Source organism: Sus scrofa, chromosome 1 (genome assembly GCF_054392235.1).
Source record: "Sus scrofa isolate SSC_HxYL_T2T_F1_AM1 chromosome 1, Sscrofa_HxYL_maternal_Yorkshire_Landrace_v2.0, whole genome shotgun sequence".
In the NCBI taxonomy this organism is placed as follows: Eukaryota; Metazoa; Chordata; class Mammalia; order Artiodactyla; family Suidae; genus Sus; species Sus scrofa.
In genome coordinates this window covers 158,223,692-158,248,339 of record NC_139383.1, presented here as the reverse complement: position 1 = coordinate 158,248,339, position 24,648 = coordinate 158,223,692, and positions in this window count along the sequence as shown.

The window sequence follows — 24,648 nt, the reverse complement described above, 5'->3', positions numbered from 1 at the left end:
TCTGTCCATCAGGTGAAGGATGTTTGGGTTTTTTCCATCTGTTGGTTACTGTGAATAGATCTCCTTTGAACATTTGGTTAGCGTTGACCCACCAAACTGTTCTCCTTAGTGGCTGAACCATCTTACATTCTCCACATCCTTACTAATCCTTGGTATTTCCTACCTATTTCTTTCTGTCTCTGTCTCTCTTAGCCATCTTGATGGGTTGGAAGTGTATCTCATTGCGGTTTTGATTTGAATTTCTCTGATGACTAATGATGTTCGGCATCTTTCATGTGCTTACTCATCATTTCTTTGGAGGAAGATTATCTTCTTTAGAGGAAGGTCTGCTTAAGTCATTTGCCCATCTTTAAATTGTGCTGGAGTTCCTGTCATGGCTCAGTAGAAACAAATCCATTAGCATCCATGAGGACACAGGTTCAATCCCTGGCCTTGCTCAGTGGGCTAAGGATCTGGCATTGCTGTGAGCTGTGGTGTAGGTTGCAGACACACCTTAGACCTAGTGTTGCTGTGGTTGTGGTGTAGGCTGGCAGCTACAGCTCTGATTCAATCCCTAGCCTGGGAAACTTCATATGCCGAGGGTGTGGCCCTAAAAAGACAATAAATAAATAAATTGTGTTGTTCATCTTTAAATCTAAGACATATGATTAAAAAAAATTGCAAAAATCTATATAAAACTTGATTGTAAACAAACTCAGCACTCTGTAAAAATAACAGCTGATTAAGAAAATAATGAAATGCAAATGCTACAAAGCTGGTGATTTTGCTAAAAATTTAGTGTTAGATAAAGGAAAATTTCAGAGTGGTTAAAAAATGATTGTTTTCTTAGTCATTGTTATTGGTAAAAGCAGCCTAACACTTGAGCCACCAGGAGACATAATTCACATCATAAAATGAAATTAATTCTGGATGGATGAGGGATTTATTTATTTATTTATTTATTTTTGTTTTTTTGTCTTTTTGTTGTTGTTGTTGCTATCTCTTGGGCCGCTTCCGCGGCATATGGAGGTTCTCAGGCTAGGGGTTGAATCGGAGCTGTAGCCACCAGCCTATGCCAGAGCCACAGCAACGCGGGATCCGAGCCGCGTCTGCAACCTACACCACAGCTCACGGCAACGCCGGATCGTCAACCCACTGAGCAAGGGCAGGGACCGAACCCGCAACCTCATGGTTCCTAGTCGGATTCGTTAACCACTGCGCCACGACGGGAACTCCGGATGAGGGATTTAAATGAAGTGGAATATTGAACTAGAATATAGATACGTATTTGATTTTAAGATTAAGAAGCCTCTTTTCTTAAAAAAAAAGTATGGGAGTTCCCGTTGTGGCCCAGTGGTTAACGAATCCGACTAGGAACCATGAGGTTGCGGGTTCGGTCCCTGCCCTTGCTCAGTGGGTTAACGATCCGGCGTTGCCGTGAGCTGTGGTGTAGGTTGCAGACGCGGCTCGGATCCCGCGTTGCTGTGGCTCTGGCGTAGGCCGGTGGCTACAGCTCCGATTCAACCCCTAGCCTGGGAACCTCCATATGCCACAGGAGCGGCCCAAGAAATAGCAAAAAAAAAGACAAAAAAAAAAAAAAAAAAGTATGGACAGCAGAATACATAAGTAAAAAAGAATGATAGATTTGTTCGCATGAAAATTAAAGATATCTGGTACCACAAAAATGCAAATAAAAAGTCAGAGGCGACCTTGAAAAATCAAATGCAACACACCTCTTACGGTGTTTCCGCATCCTGCCATGTGCTGAGCTCATGTCCATCAGCCAAGGAATAGTGGCAGGTAGACTCCGGAGCAAAAAATAGAATTTTTTTTTATCATAAATACAAAAACATTTAATCTCACTTATAGTCTAAGGATTTTAGAATAAAATTAAAGTAAGATTGTCATCTATCAAATTAAAACTACTATAGATAATGATGCTTAATTTGCTCAGTGAAACGTGCATTGCTGCAAGGAGATCTGTGTTAACAGAAAGTCACCTTCTAGAAAACAATGTGATGCATCAGAGGCTCACTTTTTGACTCTTCCTTTACCCTAAGGATAGAGTCATGGGTACAGGCAAGCTTTCCTGCTCTTGTGTATCTATTTAGAGCAAAACTTGGAAACCATCTAAATGGTCAATCCGAGAGAACAAGAACACTAACTCTGATATAACTCTGAGATGATATACCTTTCAAAAATTCTGTTGCAAAAGAACCTTTAGTAACAGAAGGTTGCTGACACCAGCAGTGGTATTTATTTCCAGTTTTCCCGAGCTGGTGTGGACAGGCCCATGAAAAAGGCAGGCAGTACGGCACTCATGGACCTACCTTGAAGGGTTGCACAGAAAGTTTGTAAAAAATAGAAAGTTAAAAGTGCACACCTCTTTTGTGTGTGTGGATGTGAATATGCACTATAAAGACATATCATAAATTTAAAAATATACACTATAAAGACATATCATAAATTTAAAACACCAGTTGACAAGGAATTATGGATCATTTTCATGTTCCTCTCTGTGCTTTAATGCATTTTCCAAATCAAGTTAAGAAAACATAATTTTCTCATTAGAAAAGCATCTTATCTGTTGCTTTTTAAAAACGGAAAGCTAATTTGGGAGCTGAGTTTATGTTGCTGTATGGCATTAGTTTATATTTCCATTTGTGTATCTGCAAATACTTTGCTTCCATAGAAATTTTTAAAAATGGAAAAGGAGTACACATTGACATTTAACTTACCTTCCCCATGCTTCTTCCACATAAAGATAGCATATGTCCTTTTAAATAGTAATAATAATAGATATCTATTACATAATAGATAATAGATTGCAAATAATAATAGATTGAGCTCCTTCCTGCTGGACCATAGGATGCCTGGGTCAGCCTATTCTCTCTCCCTCCTCCCTCCTTTCTTCCTTCCCTCCCTCCTTTTCTGTTTTTTTAACTAGATTTTAACTAGATTTCCTTTGCCAGCAAGTTCCAGGAATTTCCCCCAGATAGTCTTAAATGCTCCAGAAGTCTGCTCATATTATATTGTATCACTTATGGCAGCTAATTGAATGAGATGTCTCGTGCCTTTGGCCGACCCCGTGCACCCAGACGGCCCCTCTGCCCTTGATCTCCACCCATGGTCTCACCCCAAGTATCACGCAGACACTTATAGGAATAAGAGCTACAAGACCCCAGAAGAACCTGGGCAGAGCAAGGGGACGATTGCAAACAGATGCAGACGTGGGGAGGGGGCTGAGAGGGAGAGGGGTGAGTATATCCTTCGTCCTTCTTGTCTGCCACACCCCAGCAGCAGCAGCAGCAAGACCCATTTTGAGCAATTTAAATCCTTTTCCTGTTCAAAAACCCATACTCTGCCAGAGAATGAACCCCAGTATTGTTTAGAAAATCTCAATGGGCTGACAGTTCTGTAAGGGCCGCCTGTGTTGAGGCATCAAGATGGGCAGCAGCTAAAGTGCCCTGTTGTTCCTGGGGGACCAGAGATGCTGCTCTGGTTGGGGAGGACCTGTACCCATCTCCCCTGTACCCTCGTGGGTCCTCCCTGGACATCTGGATGGAAGAAGAGCACTTCTGGGAGGCGGGAGGGCAGTGCAGTCCATCCCTCCTGCCACCAGCTCCCCAGTGACACAGTGACACAGGCCAGTTATGTGGTAACTATGGGCTTCTCTAAGATTCTCTCTAGTTTTAATGTTGGGGGGTTTTATGGTAATAGCAATATAATTCGCAGAATAGGGGTGCCCTGAATATAACTTTGTTGTGTTATTCAGTTGTGGACAAATGTACGTTAACATTTAATTTTGCCTTAATAACATGTCATCATTATTTGATGGTCTAAGACATAGCGAAAGAGCTGGTTTCTACCAAGACAATGAACTGTAACTGGCTTCTAAATTGCCTCCTGGTGGCATCCAGATTATTAGATTTTTTTTGTTAATTTGATAGCCCTGTTGAGTATCTGTATTTTTTTATCACGCCCTTGTTCATTAAAGAAATTACCCTGTGTATCCACAAGGCGCACACCCACCCAATTACTTTATGAATAAAAACTAAGTAAAAATGCAAAGAAACTGTGACCAAGCCCCTTTGGACATGTTAATTTGCATAATTGTGAAATTCTAATATATTTTAGTGATTCCGTCTTGCCTTTGGAGTTCTCACAATTGCTCCGGGTGAGTGTCACTTGCCTCTGTCCGATTCTCCTCAGGGTTTTATACATTGTCACATATCTGCTCTATTTGTGGATGGTAATACAATAACACAGGTGGAACTCAATCACAAAAGTATTTATGAGCAAAAGTCTCCAATTGTCCCTGGCAAAATTTTAGAGTATTTTAATTTTCTGTTCTTTTTTTTCCATCTGTGTCCTTACTGAACCTCTTCTTAGCAGTAGATGCAGGAGCACGTTTTCTTCTCATGCATATTTGTGGACCTCTAGAATCCACTTTTTAAAAATATGTGGCAATTTATAAGAAACACCCTTTCTAACTATCTGAAAGTACTGCTAATGCTTTTTCATTTTAAATTCAACTTCAGGGAATAAGCTCAAGGAAAAATACCTTCTGAAGGTAAACAAATTTTTTTTTTTCTTTTGTCCTTTTTAGGGCCACATCCAGGGCATATAGAGGTTCCCAGGCTAGGGGTCTAACCAGAGCTGTAGCTGCCGGCCTACACCAGAGCCACAGCAACGTGGGATCCAAGCCGCATCTGTGACCTACACCACATCTCATGGCAATGCCAGATCCTCAACCCACTGAGCAAGGCCAGCAATCGAACCTGCAACCTCATGGTTCCTAGTTGGATTTGTTTCTGCTGTGCCATGATGGGAAATCTCTGAAAGTGAACAAATATATTTGTGGTAACATAGTTAAGACCAAAGTCTTGGAACCCACACCAGAAGGCTTCTTTCTTTCTTTTTTTTTTTAAATGTTTTATTATAGTTGATTTACAATGTTCTCTCAACTTCTGCTGTACAGTTAAGTGACCCAGTCATATATGTATATCATCATGTTCTAGCATGAGTGCTTGGGTATAGTTCCCTGTGCTATAGAGCAGGACCTCATTGCTTATCCATTCTAAATGTAATAGTTTGCATCTACTAACCCCAAACTCCCTGTCCATCCCACTCCCTCCCCCTCCCCCTTGGCCACCATAAGTCTGTTCTCTATGTCCATGAGTTTGTTTCTGTTCTGTAGATAGGTTCATCTGTGCCATATTTTAGATTCCAGATATAAGTGATATCATATGGTATTTGTTTTTCTTTTTCTGACTTACTTCACTTGGTATGAGAATCTCTATTCGCATCCATGTTGCTGCAAATGGCATTATTTTTTTCCTTTTTATGGCTGAGTAGTATTCCATTATATATGCACACTCCATCTTCTTAAACCATTCATCTGTTGATGGACATTTAGGTGGTTTCTGTGTCTTGACTATTGTGAATAGTGCTGCAGTGAACACGGGGGTGCATGCACCTTTTTGAATGAGAGTTTTGCCAGATGGCATATATTTCATTGAGACATGTCCTGACAGTGGGGGTGGCCATAGCACACACAGGTGAACACATGGGCTGGGCCTATTGCTGAACAGGTGTTTGTGAAGTAAGGAGAAACACAAAACAGAGCCTAGAGGAGGTGTGTCTGCTTGGATGCATCTTGAAATGTCTCAGGTACGCAGACACAGGAGAGGTTTATTAGGCAAGAGTGCCCATCCTCACTAGCAAAGATGACTTACAAAAGGCTGAGGTAGTCAGAAAAATGACTCTGTCTTTGGCATCCCCTTCATTACATAACGAAGGCCCTGGTCTCCTATCCCACTCAGAGTTAAGGCCAACGGATGGGCCACTGCTATGACCTTGGAAAGAATTTTGCTGTATCCACAGCCCTTAGGAGAACAGTCTTTTTTTTTTTTTTTTTTTCCTCATCTCTTGCCCCAAACACTCAGCCAAAATAAGACTATTTTGTGGCACAGGAAAATGTTATGAAATTCAAAACTCTGTGTCCTTTCCAAAGTGGATGTTACTGGAAACCAGCCACGAGCTCTTTGCTGGTGCTTTGGGCCATAAGGTGGAGTTGAGTAAATGTGATCCAGAGTGCAGGGCCTGCCAAGCCTGAAATATTTACTCTTCGGCTCTTTGCAGGAAACATTTGATGCCTCTGGTGCACGTGGTTCTCCACACAGAGCTTGGGTGCTGGGTCCGCACTGAGGAAGGGTCTCGGGGCAGACGTGAGTGAGTGGGGATGTCCCCCATTGCCCACCAACAGTGCATTGACTCTGCAAGGACAGGGTTTCTGCACAAAGGTCGCAGGCTCTGGTCCTGCGAGGGAGCTTGTCACAGTGGTGACTTGTCTTGGGTGCATTTACATTCTCTCATCAGGCCCATGCATGTGATGACTGGAGGCTGGCGACATGGGGCTTATAAAACCCAGAAAGCCATTTATTACTGTTAACTTGCCAGAAACCCTCTTGCATTTTTAGATGCCTTAATTATCTGTTTAGGGCTGGGTTTGCCAAGGCATGTTTGCCAGGAGACTAACTGTGAGAGTTACTTCCTAAAATTTGGGCCCAGAACTAAACAAAAAAGCCAAAACAAAAAATCAAGGAAAACCTAAAAGCTTTGTATGCACCTGAAATCAGTGGCCCCTCCTGGAAACAGAGGCTCTGTTATTTATTTTTATTTTTTTATCTTTTTTTTTTTCTCCTTTTCTAAGGCTGAACTCGCGCGGCATATGGAGGTTCCCAGGCTAAGGGTCTAATTGGAGCTGTAGCTGCCAAGCCTATGCCAGAACCCCAGCAACGTGGGATCCGAGCCACGTCTGCAACCTATACCACAGCTCACGGCAATGCCGGATCCTTATCCCACTGAGCTAGCCCAGGGATCAAACCTGCAACCTCATCGTTCTTAGTTGGATTCGTTAACCACTGAGCCACGACGGGAACTCCATAGGCTCTGTTATTAGTCTGTTAAGCTTCTCAGACATTGTAGTAAAGAAAGTGAGCTGGAATCAGTGTCCTCCAGCAATTTGACCACAGAACTCCCCTCTCCCCACCCCAGCACAGACAGGTCTTATCATTTTGGGGAAGTAGCCATTAGCAAGGTCATTGGTAAAGGGTGCTTTGGACTGACCTCAGCTTATTCCTGAGAATAAATGCTTCTTCCATGTCTAGAAACATCACATTCATATTAGATGCCATATTGCTTTATTGCTAGGAGTATTTTTAGCATTGAGACTGGATTTGGAAATGTAAATCACATCACATCAAAACAGCATTCAATGTAAATAACTTTCACTTTCAAAGACTTTAATAGTTGGATTAAGAAGAAAACATGCCATTCAAATAGAGTTCATTCTATTCTATGTGCTGAGAATTTTATATTATTTTCTCCTATCATTATTTCTGGTGACTTGACAAAATTACTGATGGCTTTCATGTAATTATAGAAGTAAGACAATTATAGGCAGGAATGATTAAACCAGAAAACTAAAAACTACCCATAATTACATTATCAGTGTTTTATAGTCTGCTTTTCTAGTTAATAGAAATTTTTGATTATTTTTGTGTGTCATTAATGGATACATCCTACATTTTTCCTCTGTATGGTTTTGCCATAATTAATGCAATCAGTTATTTTATAACTAGATTTCTTTTGTGAATAAAATTAATGAAGTGCACTAAAACGAAATCTTTGATCTTTTTTTTTTCACTTTAGGATAAATATGGAAATAATGGCCACTGTATTTATGCATATTAAAAATTTAACGATCATTTTTCTTGTTCTCTTTATTCTAACATTTACATCTTTATCAGTTGATATTAACGATGGTCATGTCAGAACAACAGTCTAACTATGTTTTGGACTGATGTTTTTAGAACTTCCAATTATAGAGACATTTTTTTTCCCCTTGGTGTTTTGTTAAATTTTTTTTTTTTTTTTTGTCTTTTTGCTATTTCTTTGGGCCACTCCCACGGCATGTGGAGGTTCCCAGGCTAGGGGTCGAATCGGAGCTGTAACCACTGGCCTACGCCAGAGCCACAGCAACGTGAGATCCGAGCCGCGTCTGCAACCTACACCACAGCTCACGGCAACGCCAGATCATTAACCCACTGAGCAAGGGCAGGGACCGAACCCGCAACCTCATGGTTCCTAGTCGGATTCGTTAACCACTGCGCCACGACGGGAACTCCGTGTTAAAAATTTTTATTCTTGTTGCACATGGCTAGAAATTCACAGCCTATGTCATTTCTCTTTTTTGGAGTTTGTTGAGATTTCCTGTGTGGCCTGAGAGATGGTTTCTAGGAAGGCAGGTCCAATGCTCTCTGTACATCTATTAAATCAGACTGAAATGTAGATGAGGGCTTGGTGGACGATTTATGCACAAGGCCGTTCGTGAATGATCAGATTCCACCACTCGGCTCTGCAGTGGCAGAGTGACCCAGCTCTGACCACACGAGTGACACCTGCCAGGGCAGGAAGGTGGGATTCGGCAGGGTGCTGATCCTACCCTGGGAACAAACGATGATTTGGCACCAATAACCAAATTAAATTGCCTTTAGCAAACATGTCTGGTGTGTCACTGTTGTGAAGACCTCTGACCAATTTGACTTTCAAGCACTGCTTTGACAAAAAGCTACATTTGACATAATGAATGAACAAAACATGCCTCATAAAAGACTCTAATGTCCAGTCTTAATTTTGGATTCAGTCTTGAAAAGTTTAAAAGATACTGTGTTTACGATTGTGAAAGAGAGTTACATGATGCAGTGAGTTGACCACTGTGGTCCTTCCTTGATCCCCAATTAAAGGATAAATTCTTTCAACTCTATCATGTATTTAATGTCCCATAGGAGGGAACAAAATTCCATTATTTTCTTGAGATTTCTGATAGTGAATCTGAATGTGAGTGACTGAAATATTGACTTCCTGCTGTCAGCTCTTATTAAAAATGTTATGTCACCGTATTTGTTTTAACAGATTAATCTGACAGATAGAATGCCAAAGCTGATTTCTTTTGTAGATGCGAAATTTTTCATCTCATCATGTAAAGCTCTTCACATCATCATAATTTACTTTCTTGAGGCCCAGTGGCTGCAAAGGTGTGCAGGTGTTCGCCCCACCACTGTAGGCGTGATGTGGACAGACTGGGGTCGGGATGTGGGCGATGCTGCCTGAGGCCCCAGATGTCCTTCGAGGTGTCAGGAAGCCTGGTGTCTGCTGCTCCCAGACTGTTTGGATTCACTTAATGTTCCTCTGTTTTTCCCATCACTCGGAGCTGACCCAAGAGAGCTTCATCCTAAGACCCTGGTGTGATCCAAATGTCCCAATATTTGGTACAAGTATATAAAATATAATTTAATTTTTTTTATGGCTGCACTTGTGGCACATTGAAGTTCCTGGGCTAGGGGTCGAATGAGAGCTATAGCTGCAAGCCTACACCACAGCCACAGCAACCTTGGATCCAAGCTGCATCTGGGACCTGTACTGCAGCTTACAGCAACACCGGATCCTTAATCCACTGAGCGAGGCCAGGGATCCAATCCACATCCCCAAAGACACTGTGTTGGGTTCTTAACCTACTGAGGCACAACAAGAACTCCAGTATTCATATTTTTGTTGTGTCTCTTCAAAGCACTCAGTCCATTGTTCATTCTACAGTAAAATCTCAGGACATATTGGCTACTGCTTGGTAAAATAATGAAAAAGTCCCAATTTTATAAATTACACAATTTTGGGAAAAGACTGCCCCCTTCAAAAACTTTTAGGTCATCATGTTTTATAATCTCAATAAAGGAGTTTTATTATTAAGTCTTTAAGGATTGTAATGAGAAACTGAAAACCATTCATATGATTTTGAAAGTAGGAATGGATTTTTCAAGAACTATCAAATAGCATTTCTAATCACGTTTTATATGACCATGTGGTGAATTCAGACAGAAAGACAGAAGACGCACATATACAGCAGGGAGGCAGAACTCTGTTATCAAACCCTCTGTTTCTTTAGCGGGGTAAAGAAGGAAAAACACCATAGATGTGAAGTGTATCTATGACTAAACTGGAAAACTGAGAAGCAAATGTGGCCTCTCCCCGAAGGATCTAGAAAGGCCTAGAAAGTTCTTTAACCTCCTTTCAGGGCTGACTCGATGTTGCATTTCTCCCATAATTTATACACAAATAGAAAGGACTTTTCTTCCTGGTTCTTGAGTACTTGTGGTGTGTGCAAAATAGCTCCAGTAAAGGTGATAAATAAGCCTTTTTTCCTTTTACACCCATAGGCTTCCTTCTCGCCCTCCAGATGCATTTTCTTGTGGATGTAGGTACTTATTGGATTTTATGGTCAAAAAGGAACCAGTTCTTATAAAGAAAAAATGCATGCTGGATGTGGGAATTATTTTGAGCTTTCCATCTGTTTTATTTTATTTTATTTTTATTACTCAATGAATTTATTACATTTATGGTTGTACAACAATCACCACAACCCAATTTTATAGCATTTCCATCCCAAACCCCCAGCACTTCCCCCACCCCTCAACATGTCTCCTTTGGAAACCATAAGTTTTTCAAAGTCTGTGAGTCAATATCTCTTCTGTAAAGAAGTTCATTGTGTCCTTTTTTCAGATTCCACATGTCAGTGGAAGCATTTGATGTTGGTATCTCATTGTAGGGCTGACTTCACCTAGCATGATAATTTCTAGGTCCATCTATGTTGCTGCCAATGCTGCTATTTCGTTCCTTTTAATGGCTGAGTAATATTCCTTTGTGTATATGTACCACATCTTGTTGATCCACTCCTCTGTCGATGGACATTTAGGTTGTTTCCATGTCTTGGCTATTGCAAATAGTGTTGCAATGAACATTGGAGTACATATGTCTTTTTGAGTCATGGTTTTCTCTGGATAGATGCCCAGGGGAGGGATTGCTGCATCAAATGGTAGTTCTATTTTGAGTTTTCTGAGGAATCTCCATACTGCTTTCCACAGTGGTTACACCAATTTACAATCCCACCAACAGTGTACTAGGGTTCCTTTTCTCCACACCCTCTCCAGCACTTACTGTTTGTAGGCTTTTTGATGATGGCCATTCTGGCTGGTATAAGGTGGTACCTCATCGTGGTTTTGATTTGCATTTCTCTACTAACGAGTGATGTTGAACATCTTTTCATGTGTTTTTTGGCCATCCATATGTCTTCTTTGTAGAATTGTCTGTTTAGATCTTCTGCTCATTTTTTGTTGGGGTTGTTTGTTTTTTTTTTGGTATGGAGCTGCAGAAGGTGTTTATAAATTTTGGAGATTAATCCCTTGTCAACTGATTCATTTGCAAAGATTTTCTCCCATTCTGTGGGTTGTCTTTTCATTTTGATAGGGTTTCCTTTCCTGTGCAGAAACTTTTAAGTTTAATTAAGTCCCATTTGCTTATTTTTGTTTTTATTGTCATTACTCTAAGAGGTGGATCTGAGAAGATGTTGCTGTTGTTTATGTTGGAGGGTGTAGATCAGTGGCTCTCAACAGATGGCACCAGAAATAGCAAAGGCGGCCTCCTTGGGGCTTTGCCAGAGCACTCCCCACCTCCCGGCTGTCTCCTGGGCCAGCATCTCTGGGTGGATGGGGGCGCCCAGTGGCCTGTGCTGGAACCTGCCCTCCAGGTGATGCTGATGCAGCTCAAACTGAGAGCTGGTATCTTAAAGAACGAATTCGGCACCGGCCGCCTGTATGGAAAGCAGGTGTCACGGGGCCCGGCCTCCAGCACTTACTGCCTTGTGTTCTCCAGCCTTCCCTTGCTTCCTTCTCTCTTGGACCAAATGAAATCTGGACATTAGACTTATGAAAGGTTGTGCCACCTCTCCAGTAATTAGTTTTTGTTTTTTTGTTTTTTTTTTTTCCTTTTTAGGGCCACACCAACAGCTTATGGAAGTTCCCAGGCTAGGAGTCTAATCGGAGCTGTAGCCACTGGCCTACGCCACAGCCACAGCATCACAGGATCTGAGCTGCTTCTGCAACCCACGCCACAGCTCACAGCAATGCCAGATCCTTAATCCACTGAGCGAGGCCAGGCATGGAATCTGAAACCTCATGGTTCCTAGTCGGATTCACTTCCACTGTGCCATGACGGGAACTCCACTCAGTGTATTTTAAAAGCAGTGGGATACCATTTTTCTTCCATCAGATTGGGAAGCAGATGTGAAAACACACACGTGCAGACTGATGGCGGAAGATGAATTTAAGTCTGTTGACCTGGCACCTCTCCATCCTGTGACCCATCGACTGTGCTTTTAGGAAGCTTTCCTGCAGAAGTGGCCACAGCGCAGAGAGGGGATCACACTGACCTTTACTGAAACCTCATGACAGCAAAGCCCTGGAAAGAGCTTGAACATCAAAATTTCTGGATAAAAATTTACACACATATGAACAAAATGGCATATTTGAAAATGCATAATGGAAACACATTCGAGTTGGAAATACATACAGAAGGTAAATTAGTTCCAGGGTAGAGTCACCGACATGAAAAGAAGGTAAATGGAGATTTCGACTATTACTCTAAAATTTCTGTACTTTTTTAAAACCATAAGACTATATAAATTCTGTGAGCAAAAAAGTCACAACTAAAAATAAAAATGAGGAAATCTTTAGAGGTCACATTTTAATCAGGACATTCTGACAATGGCTCTTAATTAGAAAAAGTGTGTGCAGACCCCATGACGGCTGTGGGTGGAAGATGCAAGTTGTTCTGAACAGAGGAAAAGGCACAGCAGAGCTGGAGGGGGAGGGATCCACATGGAGCCGAGGGCTCTGAGCCCAGCAGACATCACGTAGGGGCCACCACCGGCAGAACACAACCCTAACACTGAGTCCCCACACTGGCTTCAGCTCCACTTGACACCCCTGCAGCCAGTGTTGCTCTAGAGGAAACAGCTGGGTCAAAGCTGTATAACATAAACACCCTCAATCGCTTCGTACTTTAGTCAGGGAGACGCACATGTAAACACAAGGCTAAATGAGAATAAATGAAGCAGCCAGCACCGTGGGAGTCCAGAGGAGGGACCTGCCTCCTGGTGATTGACCCTCCACACGGATTACCTGTCAGGTTTGTCACATGGAAGAAGACTTGGAGGAGGAGGATAGAATTGGCGAAATTCGATGGCAGATCCTGCGATAGTCCAATGAGATGGGATGGTTTGGGGGATGTTTGGAGGCAGAGTGAACAGGAACACTGGCAGCACAGGATGTGGTGATGCTTCCCTAGAAAAAGGTACTGTGTGTGTTTGTGTGTGTGTGTGTGTGTGTGTGTGTGTGTGTGTGTGATGAAATTAAAGATCTTAAAATGGGAAGGTTATCCTGGATTATCTTGGGCACCCAGTTTAACCCCGAGGGCCCTTGTGAAATGAAGCAGGACAGGTGGAATCAGAGCAGGAGACATGATGGGAGTGGATGGGGAGAGCCTGCAGGATGCTGCAATGCCAGCTTCGGAGATGGAGGAAGTGGCTGTGAAACAAAGAGGCAGGCAGCCTCTGGGCTCTGGAAAGGGCAAGGGGACAGTCTGCTCTGGAGCATCCAGTACGAACTGGCCAGCCAACCCCTTCACTTCAACTCCGTGATAGTGATTCAGGACTCTCAGCTTCACAGATGTAAGAGGATAAGAGACTGCTGTTTGAGTTGTCGTGTTTGGGGTAACTCATTACACAGCCACAGATGACGCATGTGTGGTCCTTGGGGCCACCAGAATCCTATAAGCTCAGATATATTCTGTCCTCAGCTCCAAGCCACTGACATCTTTACTGGAGCAGTTCTATAAAAAGTCCTGTAGAAAAGCCTTTCTTCCTGAGTGTATACAGAGGGAGGGGTGTCATAGTCACTAATAAAGGCATTTATATTGCCTGTGTCATCGTTACCACTCCCGAGTGCCTTTGTGTGTGTGCTGATCTGAGGCAGCTTTCTCCCGAAGGTGTTCTGGAGGCTGGGGACGTGACATCTGGGGAGGCACGTTTGACCCACCTCCTATCCCTGTCACAACAGTCCTGTACTGTGAAACATGGCCACAGGGTCAGGAAGGAGACTGGCACACTCTCTGTAGAAGAAACTGGGACACATCAACAGGCATAGGACATGTCTCACTTGGAGCTGACCCAAGAGCTTCATTCTAAGACCCTGGTGTGTCCAAGGACGTGGCCACTTTGCAGCAGGGCTGCCAGGGCAGCAGAACTGGACCCCGTGTCCCACTTCCCAGTTCTGATCAATAGCATGGAGGGAAGAGCCTGGATTTCCATCCTGGGCTCTGACCTGGGCCAATTCCTTTCTCTTTTTTTCCCCTTATTGGTTAGGAGGTGATTGTTCATCAGGGAACAAAGTGACTTCGTTGGTGACAGTTGTCATGGACAGACTAAACGTTCGACTCAACAGAAAATTTGGCCCTGACTTACGCTATAATAGCTGAATATTGCCCGCCTTTGTGTTTCCAGAAGGGAGAATGCAGCACATCCAACCCTTGTGATGGGCACAGATAAAACCTCTGAAGGAGATGCCACGCCCTCACTCACTGTGTTCCCTGGCAGGTGAGTGGGGCTGCTCAGCACTTACTCAGCTTAAAAAGTCCTGAATTTTCTCCAGCTTGAGCTTATCGACCAGCACATATTTCATATTTATTAAATTGCTCTGCCCAGCACAGTGCCTGCTGCCATCTTCAGTCCACATTCTAACGAGGAAGCAGACAGAAATTTCAGTGCCTTTAAACATCTGTTTACTAAAAGCTGGCCCTCCGGGTCCTTACCCTGGTGACACCCCTACCACTTTCTTAGGGGGAAAGTCTGAGTGCTTGACAAGACATGATTAGAATGATTTTACCTGCTTGGTGGGTATATCCATTCTTTGCTGACAAATGTGATTAAATACCTTTGGGAGTAAACAGAGGTAGTCACCTGCAAACTGGAGTGGTGTCCAACACACACCAAAAATCGCTGGTGAAAAACCATGGCATGGTATTTTCATCAAAGAGGCAGAGGAAAAACAAGAGGAAATGTCAGGCAACAGTCTGTGGAAAGTGTGCACAATGCTCAGAGAAATGAAAACGGGATTGTGTTTACTTTCTAAATAATGCCAAGTCTATGATGGGATGTCACTGTAAAAACATGATTTTGCATTTTGTTTCCATTCTTGAAGATGAAATGTTGGTGTTCTGCTTAGATATAAGCAGTGCACTTGGTGAAAGAATGAGGTACTTTAGCTGTTCAGACAAAGGACTGGCTGGCCCAGGGGACTGGGGATGCACATGCAGGGGGAAGGTGCAGGCTGGTGGGTTTCCAGGGCAGGTGTGAAGCTAGAGGGGCAGTGGGCTCCTAACCCAGCAAGGAGCATTGCCAGCTCCAGGCCCAGGGTCAGTGCTGCTTCCGTAGGACAAAGGATAGACCCTGGGGCCAGTGTGACCATCTAGTTACCGTGTCTACCTAGGAAACAGGTGCACTGGGTGGAACGCCCCTGAGAAGCTCCCTTGGAGCCCGGAGGTCTCTGGATCCCACAAGCTTCCTAGGAAAATGCCAATGGTGCTGGGATCTCAGCCTCCACTACCCTGTGGGGGGTACACTGCAAGGGGTTTTGCTGTGGAAAGTCTGATGACACCTTGGATGTTCAGATTGCCAGCTAACTTGGCCGCAATGGTGAGGATAACAATTTAAATCATTTGTGGCCTCTCAGACATTTAATTTTAGTGGAACAGAATTAATTGAATTTTAGAGGTGGAAAGGATTTAAATAGACACCAATTCCCAAAGCTGAGTCTTGAAGGTCTGGAGAGCAGGCCCTGGTGACTGGGTCTGGCAGAGGCAGTGGCTGGGAGCCGGGTGGCTCCCCTGGGTGGGTGGGCAGAGTGCCATGACCCCCGGGATGCCTCCCCTGAACCCAATAGGACTTCCTAAGTCCTGAGGTCCCCTCTGCATCATCTATTTTGATGGAATTTTGGTTTCTCAATATACTGTGGGGATAGAAAGAGGATGTTGTATTTGTCTTTTAGATCAGGAGCTGAGATTCAGAGAAATTAAATGACTCAACCATGAAAACAAAACAAAGCAAAAGGAAAAAAAAAATCTCTAAAACCACATCTAACGCTTGGCTGAGATGCACCTTCCCCTGTAAAATGGTATAAGACTTGTCCTTAACCATCAGCCCTTAGTTCTGGCCTCCCCTGGAAGCCCTGGGCCAGTGGTTGTATCTTGGGCTCAATGCATTTGGGGGCACTTAGAAAGGGGAGTGTTTGGAGCAGGTGCAAAATCAGAGGATCAGCAGGCCAGGCCTCACAGGGCCTTTGCTTCTCCACAGGGCTCTGGGCCCAGCAGGGCTCTGCGTGTGTCCCATTGGGGGATTTCCACAGGTTTCCTGCCACTCCCCACATTTGCAGGGCATCTGGCTAAGGACCCTGTCTCTTTGGTCCTATAGCTCTTAGGTCAGGTGGGGTCCTTGTTGGGGACAGTCCCTGCCGGGGTGGGGTGGACTGTCACCACCTGGACTCCCAGCCTGTGGGGCCAAGTCCAAAACAGACATGGTCTTAGGGGAAAATTACTATACAACCCTGGCCTCATTTACAGCAGTTCTTTGAGGCATGTGTTTTGATCCTCTTTATGCAATCATTTGCCCCAAATCTCCTAGCTGGTAAATTACAGAGCTGAGATTTAAATACAGGTATAGTCCCCGAGCCTAGGCAGTTCTAACTCTGCCTCTCTGGGGACAAACAGCCAGGAGAAAAGTTTTCTTGCTCTCCAATGATTTTACAGTAAAATAAGATCAGGAAAAATTCATTAAAAATTGTAAATATGTGTTGGTTTGGGAGACCATGTCATGAAACACACATAGGGAAGGGATTGCATTTTGGTGAAATGTAAGTTGGAAGATCAAAGTTTAACAAACACACAGTTTTTTAGGGGCAACACTTTAATTATGGCAGAAGTGTTAGTGGAACTAAAGGTTATTGGAGTATGGTAAGAAGAAAAAAGAGCCAACTAATTCTGAGAGACTTTTTTCTTATTGAACACTTATGAGTTGCTGGGCCCTCAGGTACAGCAAAATAATGAAAATCAAAGTGTCTACAATGGATTCTTTCTTAGATGTAGTCTTCACCCCAAGCAGGATGTGCCTGGGAATAAAGAGTGCAGGAAGGGTCTCAAGGTGAAAAATACATCAGCAGCGCCCACAGGTTTTATATATTGTGTCAGTGGGGAAGGAAAGCGGGTTGATTAAGGTTCTATATGGGGGGAGGTGTTGGACATTCCTCGATTATTCACAGCAATGTTTCCTTCATCTAGAAAAAGTCTGATGTTGACTTCACAGTAGTTCATGATCAAGGCAGTGGAATCAAAGCGTCCACTTGAAAATCACACTGAAGCAAATGCAGGGCACGTGCTCCAGGTCCATGCGGTGGGCGGTGGGCTGGGGGGCTGCTTCAGGGACACGAGAGAATTGAACAGTTCTGTAAAGATCCCCATAAAACTGTTTCAGGAAAAACAATTCTCACAACATTTTCTTTAATAGGGTATTTTTTTCAATACTTAAATTCCGATATTATATTTAAAAGTGCAGAGGAATGTAGTGTGTGGGCGCTCATGAGACCAAGGTTTTTAGGAGCCACTATCGTTTTGGCTCTTTGGCAGAGCTGAGGTGGGTCTGAGGGTGTGCATCCGTCATGAGCTCCCAGCGATGCGCCTCTGTGGATGCAGGGACCTGGGGAACAGGTAGTTCTTGGCTAAGAGTTGAGGTCACACCTGCAGAGATTGGGCCTCTGTGAGGCAAGCTCCTCAGGTCCCCCTGCCCAGAGATTCTCAGGTGAGGTCCCCCAACCCATGAAGATCAGCCTTTCCAGGGATCCATTAGAACTGCAGATTCTTGGGCCCCACCCCAGACCTGTGGAATCAGAAACTGGGGCTTCATGATCTGTGTTTTAACAAGTGGTCCGGGTGATTTGGTAAAGTTTGAGAAGTTCTGTAGACAGCAGACAGGGCCCACTCACAGTGGACACATGCTTTCAGGCATTGTGACTATTCCTTAGGCCCCCAGACATTCTGGAAGATGGCCCCAGCAGCACTCAGGCACGGCCTACACGTGGTGGTCCAGGAGCAGGGCCTCCAGTTGGCCACAAGCTCTGGCTCCTTTTGGAGCACACGCCCTGTCCCGTGGAAGCAGTGCCCTGAGCTCTTTAACATTACTCACTTACTCCATTTTTCTACTTCTGTGCACACGCTTTACTTTCTTTTTTCTTTTTTTAAAATTTTTATTATCTTCATGTAGAAGGATCTTGTGGACATCACAAACACTACTTTTATTTTTATTTTTGTCTTTTGTCCTTTTCGGACCACACCCACAGCATATGGAGGTTCCCAGGCTAGGGGTCTAATTGGAGCTATAGCTGCTGGCCTATGCCACAGCCACAGCAATGCCAGATCCAAGCCACGTCTAAAACCGACACCACAGCTCACGGCAACACCGGATCCTTAACCCACTGAGCGAGGCTGGGGATCGAACCCCCAACCTCATGGTTCCTAGTCAGATTCATTTTCACTGCGCCATGATGGAAACTCCAGTTCACTTTCTTTTCCAGCCCATTTCTTGTCATTTCTGGTTGATTTTCCTCCACTCTATGCTTCAGTTCTCTTACTTGGGGTTCAAATAAATACAGAAGGAAGGCCAGAATCTCTGCAGCATCCTTGACTTTCACAAAGGTCAAAGCTCTGTTAAGTCATGGAAACCTGCCTCTGGTGCTGAATGTGATTTGGAGAATCAGGAGCTTCTACAGGGAGATAGAAATCACTACGTCTCTTCCCCAGAGGATGAATTTGGCAGAAGAAGCAACACCCCATAAACATCTGCCTCATACAGGTCTGTGTACAGGGCCTCACTGGGACCTGCCTTGCTTCACTTACAAAAACTTCAGACTCTGTGTCCTCGTTTTGTCTGGAACCAGGCTGGTTCTGCCCAGCTCCTTTGAATTGATTATTAGTTGCAGGATCCTTTGGATTTTTTCCCCCTCGATATTATCTCTCAGATGATATTTTTTAAAAATCCAAGATTCTTACTTTATTTTAAAGAATAATTGATTTACAATATTGGGTCAATTTAGATCATTTTGACTCAAACTCTGAAGCCAGCCTCACTCCTAGGTCACTCCTAGGCCTTGCCCCTGTTTGCGTTTGTAAGAACCTAGCAGGGGTCATTGCCCTGGGCTGTGAGAATGTCCTGCCCCCATTCTACTGTTTTCTATGACTCCTGCCAGGTCTGGCAGTAGGAGTGACAAAATCTGGTCTCAGCTGATCTCAGCAGACAGGATCAGCCAGCATCCACTCTCAGGGTGCTCATGGAAGGGAGGTGCTGTGTGTCCTCCAGTGTCCCTGTGTCCCGGATAGTTCACATGGAGGCCCTCTGAGCAGGTGGCAGTGTTTCCAGCCCACTTGACCCTTCCCATGGGGTCTGGCGCACCTGTACCTTCCAGGAAGCCGGGTTCAGCTCCCAGTGCTTAGGGCACAAGAAGACCATTCCCTTCATCTCATCCAGCAAGTTTCTTTGCTGGTTTCCCTGCTATGTTTTCCAGATGCATTTCTTCTTCCTGAATGGTATAAAGTCTTAGAAAATTACTTCTTCCAGACAAAGAAGCACAGAACCTACTAATAATTTGGGTTGAGAAAGGGGGAAATGGGATAAACAAGATAAGTTAATGTCTTAAGAAGCTATCTTTTGGAGTTCCCGTCGTGGTGCAGTGGTTAACGAATCCGACTAGGAACCATGAGGTTGTGGGTTCAGTTCCTGCCCTGCTCAGTGGGTTAATGATCCGGCGTTGCCGTGAGCTGTGGTGTGTAGTTTGCAGACGCGGCTCAGATCCTGCGTTGCTGTGGCTCTGAAGTAGGCCAGTGGCTACAGCTCCGATTCGACCCCTAGCCTGGGAACCTCCATATGCCGTGGGAGCAGCCCAAAGAAATAGAAACAAGACCAAAAAAAAAAAAAAAAAAAAAAAAAAAGAAAAAAGAAGCTATCTTTTTACCTGGCCATACTTGCTTCCCTGGACTTTCTTGGGACTGCCTGCCCCCATCCCAACCCCCAGGAGGTATGAGCAAGCTGGGGCCAGGGACATGCCCCATAAGTATTTGTTGTGGTTGTTCTGTTGATTCTTTTGCTTATTTGGTAACATTAAAAAAAAAAAAAAACCAAGAAAGTTTTACAAACAAAGCCAAAAGCCAAATAAGCAAGAGAAAATTGCCAGAAATGTAACAGACATTGGGTTGGTAGCCTGAAACTACAAAAATCTGTACAACTTGGCAGAGAAGGTTCTACATGAATGGTTTATGGGAAATGGAAATGTCTAATGAATGAACACAAAATTTCCTCTGAATAATACCAGAGACGTATCAGTCAGCTGTAAATGGACAGAGATGAAAAGCCGGGATAACTTCCACTATTGATCTGATTGTATATCCATACAACAGATACAGGGACCCTTCTCCTTGCTATTGGAAGAACAAATTGATACAGTTGTCTTGGAAATCTGTTTTACAACAACACTGAGATGCATAGAATATCCATAGCCTTTGATTTAATAGTTGTACTTCCAAGAATACAGTTTAAGAAAATAATTCAAGGTGCAGACAATAATTTATGCCCAAAGATTTTTGTTCCAGTGGTATTATATTATAATTATACTGAAAAATTCTAGCAATGTAGCTAACTGTAGGGGCAAGTTCAATACATTTTGGGATATCCTAACAAGGGAGCATTTCTGACTAGTGAAATTTTTAAAAAATCCTTATGAAAACGGTCACTTTGTAATATAGTCTGAAGTCAGGGAGCCTGATTTCTCCAGCTCCATTTTTCTTTCTCAGGATTGCTTTGGCTATTGGGGTCTGTGTGTTTCATGTATCACTTATAGGTAGAATATAAAAAGGATACAAATGAACTTATTTGCAGAACAGAAACAGACTCACAGACTTTGAAAACAAACTTATGGTTACCAAAGGGGACAGACACGGGAGAAGGACTGGGGGTTTGGGATTGGCATATGCACCCTGAGGTATATGGACTGTTTGGTCAATGGGAATCTGCTGTACAGCACAGGGGAACTCTACCAAATATTATGTGATAATCCACATGGAAAAATAATCTGAAAGAGAATGGATGTGTGTGCATGTATGACTGAATCCCTTTGCTGTACAGCAGAAATGATCACTACCTTATAAATCAACTGCACTTCAATAAAAACTTTAAAAAATGAAAAAAATTTGTGTGAAAAAATTAGGTGAAAAAAGAAAAAAGTTGAATATATAGTTATATGTAAAAAAAGCAAATGTGCATTTTTGATAGTCTGAAGTGGAAAAAACATGGAGAAATATTAGCAACAGTTGTGGGCTTAGGGATGACTCTAATATCCTACGCAAGCTTATTTACACATTTCCTCCAATGAGTATGCATAAGCCTTATTTAAAAAATACATGTGTTCTTAAGCCATATAAACTTCAAATCCTACCCTCTTCTCAGAATCATTACTTATACAGCTAAGTCTGTATCATCATTCTCAATATTTTTAAGGCAACTCGGCATAATAAAACAAAAACAAATAACTAGAGTTTGGGTTAATTATTTTTTAATGTGGTTCATATTATGCTCTCATATGTTATTGTTTTCCAAGGATCTTGGAGATAGTTTCTTGCCACACCACGTGGTTGAACTTATTTTTTCTTTTCTCTTTGACATGAGAAGCTTTATCTTTGATTGTGAACATTTTAGCATGATCCATTCACCCAGCTAATCAATAAATATGGTAAGTGTGACCCATGTCAGGATTTTTCACATGTAGAACTCAGGGTGTTTATTTCAAAGCCCATTACCATGATAGTAAAATGTTGCTGTCATTCAGTGATAATCTACTCACCACCTACCAGGCGACAGGCAGTGATGTAGCTGATGGGATGGAAGAGAAAACAGAACAAAAGGGTTGCAGAAATCTCCCTCCCAGATTCATCCCTCATACAAACCAGAGTTAGCTGTTGGCACAATATTAGCCCCTTGTATTCTTTTGGAATTTCTCTTTCTTTGGTTTCCAGAAGGTTATGTTTTGCTGGGTTTTTACTAATTCTCCAGTGACCCTGTCCACTGCTGCCCTGATTCTTCCTTCCAAAACATCCTAAATACTCAAGCTTCTCTAGACATGACTGTCTACCCTTCCCCTCTCTCTGTGCTTGCCCTGGGCTGACTCACCAATGCCATGTTTTTCCACATCAAGTGTATCCTTGGGACCCCAATGTATCCAGCCCTGAATTTCAGATCCTTGAATCCAAGCCTATTTTAGTTGCCACCCGGAAGACTTACCAGCATCTCAAATTTCATGTGTCCTTGGCTCACCTTTATTACCCTTTAATCACAAATGTTGGTGGCTTCTGTCCATGAGAAGTAGCTAGGTTTCTTCTACATCATAGCCTCTGTGTGGCCTGTTCTAGAGAAAGCAAGACTCAGTTCTGTCACAGGCAGGAGCACTATGAGCAGCAAGTCACACGAGGCCATCCAACCTGCACTTGATGAAGCCCAAACTTTCTACTGTTCTTTTAGTTTCTTTACGTGAAAGGTTTGCTTGAGATGAATGTAGCCATATTCAGGGCAGGATTTAGTGACTCTTCTTTTGTTTTCTTTTTACTTAAAAAAAATTGAAGTGTAGTTGATTTACAAAGTTGAGCCAATTTTCCATTATGTTTTATCACAAGAGATTGGATGTAGTTCCCTGTGCTATACAGCAGGATCTCATTGCATATCCATTCTAAATGTAATAGTTTGCATCTACTAACCCCAAACTCCCAGTCCATTCCACTCTCCACCTCCCCCTTGCTTTTTTTGGTAGTGGCTCTTTTAATCAGGTCTGGAAGAATGTCAGGCTACAAAGAGTGACTCCAAGTATACAGCCTCCTGCTAGAAGGTCACATTCTGTCCCTGCACGGATGGAAGTGGTCATGCCATGCATCTGTCCAGTTCCTAGATCACCCCTCTGTCTTTCCCCTGAAAAATTACCTCAAACTTTTCTTATGCTAATTCTCACCCCCTGGTGTTGATCCTAGGACAAACAAATTAACATGTTTGCAGGCTCCCCAGTGCGGTTTTGGAGTATGGATTCTGGAGTAGAGTAATTCAAATATTTACTAACACTTGTAGGCTATGCAGAGCAAAACTAAGCCTCACACTCACATGTATTTATCAAACAACCTCTGCTAATATTTAAAAATCAACTACGGCAATACTGCCAAGACCACATTCCCTGCCCTGATCTCAGTAGATGTTGCTCATGTGCCTGGATTTTCATGCTGAACTGGTATTATCCTGGACAAGAACCGCCTCCCCACAGCCCCCATGGCCCTCAAATATGCAACCCTCCATGCCTGTTGGTTATCCTCTAAATTATTTCCTGAACGTTCCACAGCATTCTACCTCCTTGTTCTCAGCCTGGTCCACACCGTACAATCCAGAGATCACAGCAGCCTGACTCCTTTCTCCACTTCCCCACTTGCTTCATCCCATCTGCTCTTGTCCATGTGTAATCCATGTGTGGAAATGCCCGGTTCATACCTTGAGGCCATTTTCAATGTATATTTTAGTAGGGTTTGTAGAATGTGCTTTTATGTGGCTCCATGATCTGATGTGTGTATAGTAACTATTTCCATCCATTCTAGTACTTACTTTGCAATTTTTTGTGCCTTCCTCTGTAGTGCAGAAGTTTTACCTTTTTATATGTTTGAGTCCATTAGTCTTTTCTGCATTATTTTCTCCCTGTGATTTTGTAGTTTGTTTTGTTTCTCTAATACTGAATTCTTTAATCCACTTAAAATCAACTGCTAAGACGCTGCCACCAATGCAATGCATTCCTTGATGATTCTTAGCCTCTGAGTCCTTTTATTCTGAATTTTAATTTATTTGGAGAGGAACTCTGATAGACTCTGTTTTTTTTTTAATTCATCTTTTAAAAATTTATTTAAAAATTTTTTCCATTTAATTATATTATTATTATAAATAGATGTCTATGTATGATATATAGATATATTAATATATTATTATACAAATACATAAGTACATATTAATACATGTAATTAACATAGTCAAATTCATATTTTTAAAAATAAGTATAGTTGATTTAAAATGTTGTGTCAATTTTTGCCATGCAGCTAAATGACCCATTCACACAAATATATACATTCCTTTTCTTATGTTAGCTTCCATCATGGTCTATCCCAAGAGATTGGATATAGTTCCCCGTGCTATGCAGCAGGACATCATTGCTTATCCATTCTAAATGTCATAGAGTGCACCTACTAACCCCAAACTCCCAGACCATCTCTCTTCCTCCCCACTTCCCCTTGGCAACCACATGTCTGTTCTCCATGTCTATGAATCTGTTTTGTAGATAGACTCATTTGTGCCATAGTTTAGATTCCACATATAAGTGATATCATATGGTATTTATTTTTCTCTTTCTGACTTACTTCATTCAGTAATAGAATCTCTAGTTGTATTCATGTTGCTGCAGATGGCATTATTTTGTTCTCTTTTTATGAATGAGTAGTATTCCATTACATATATGTACCACACCTTCTTAATCCCTTCATCTGTGATTGACTCAGTTTTGATGGTCAGTCGTGTTGGAGGGGATGTTGTAGCAGAGAGCATAGGCATGG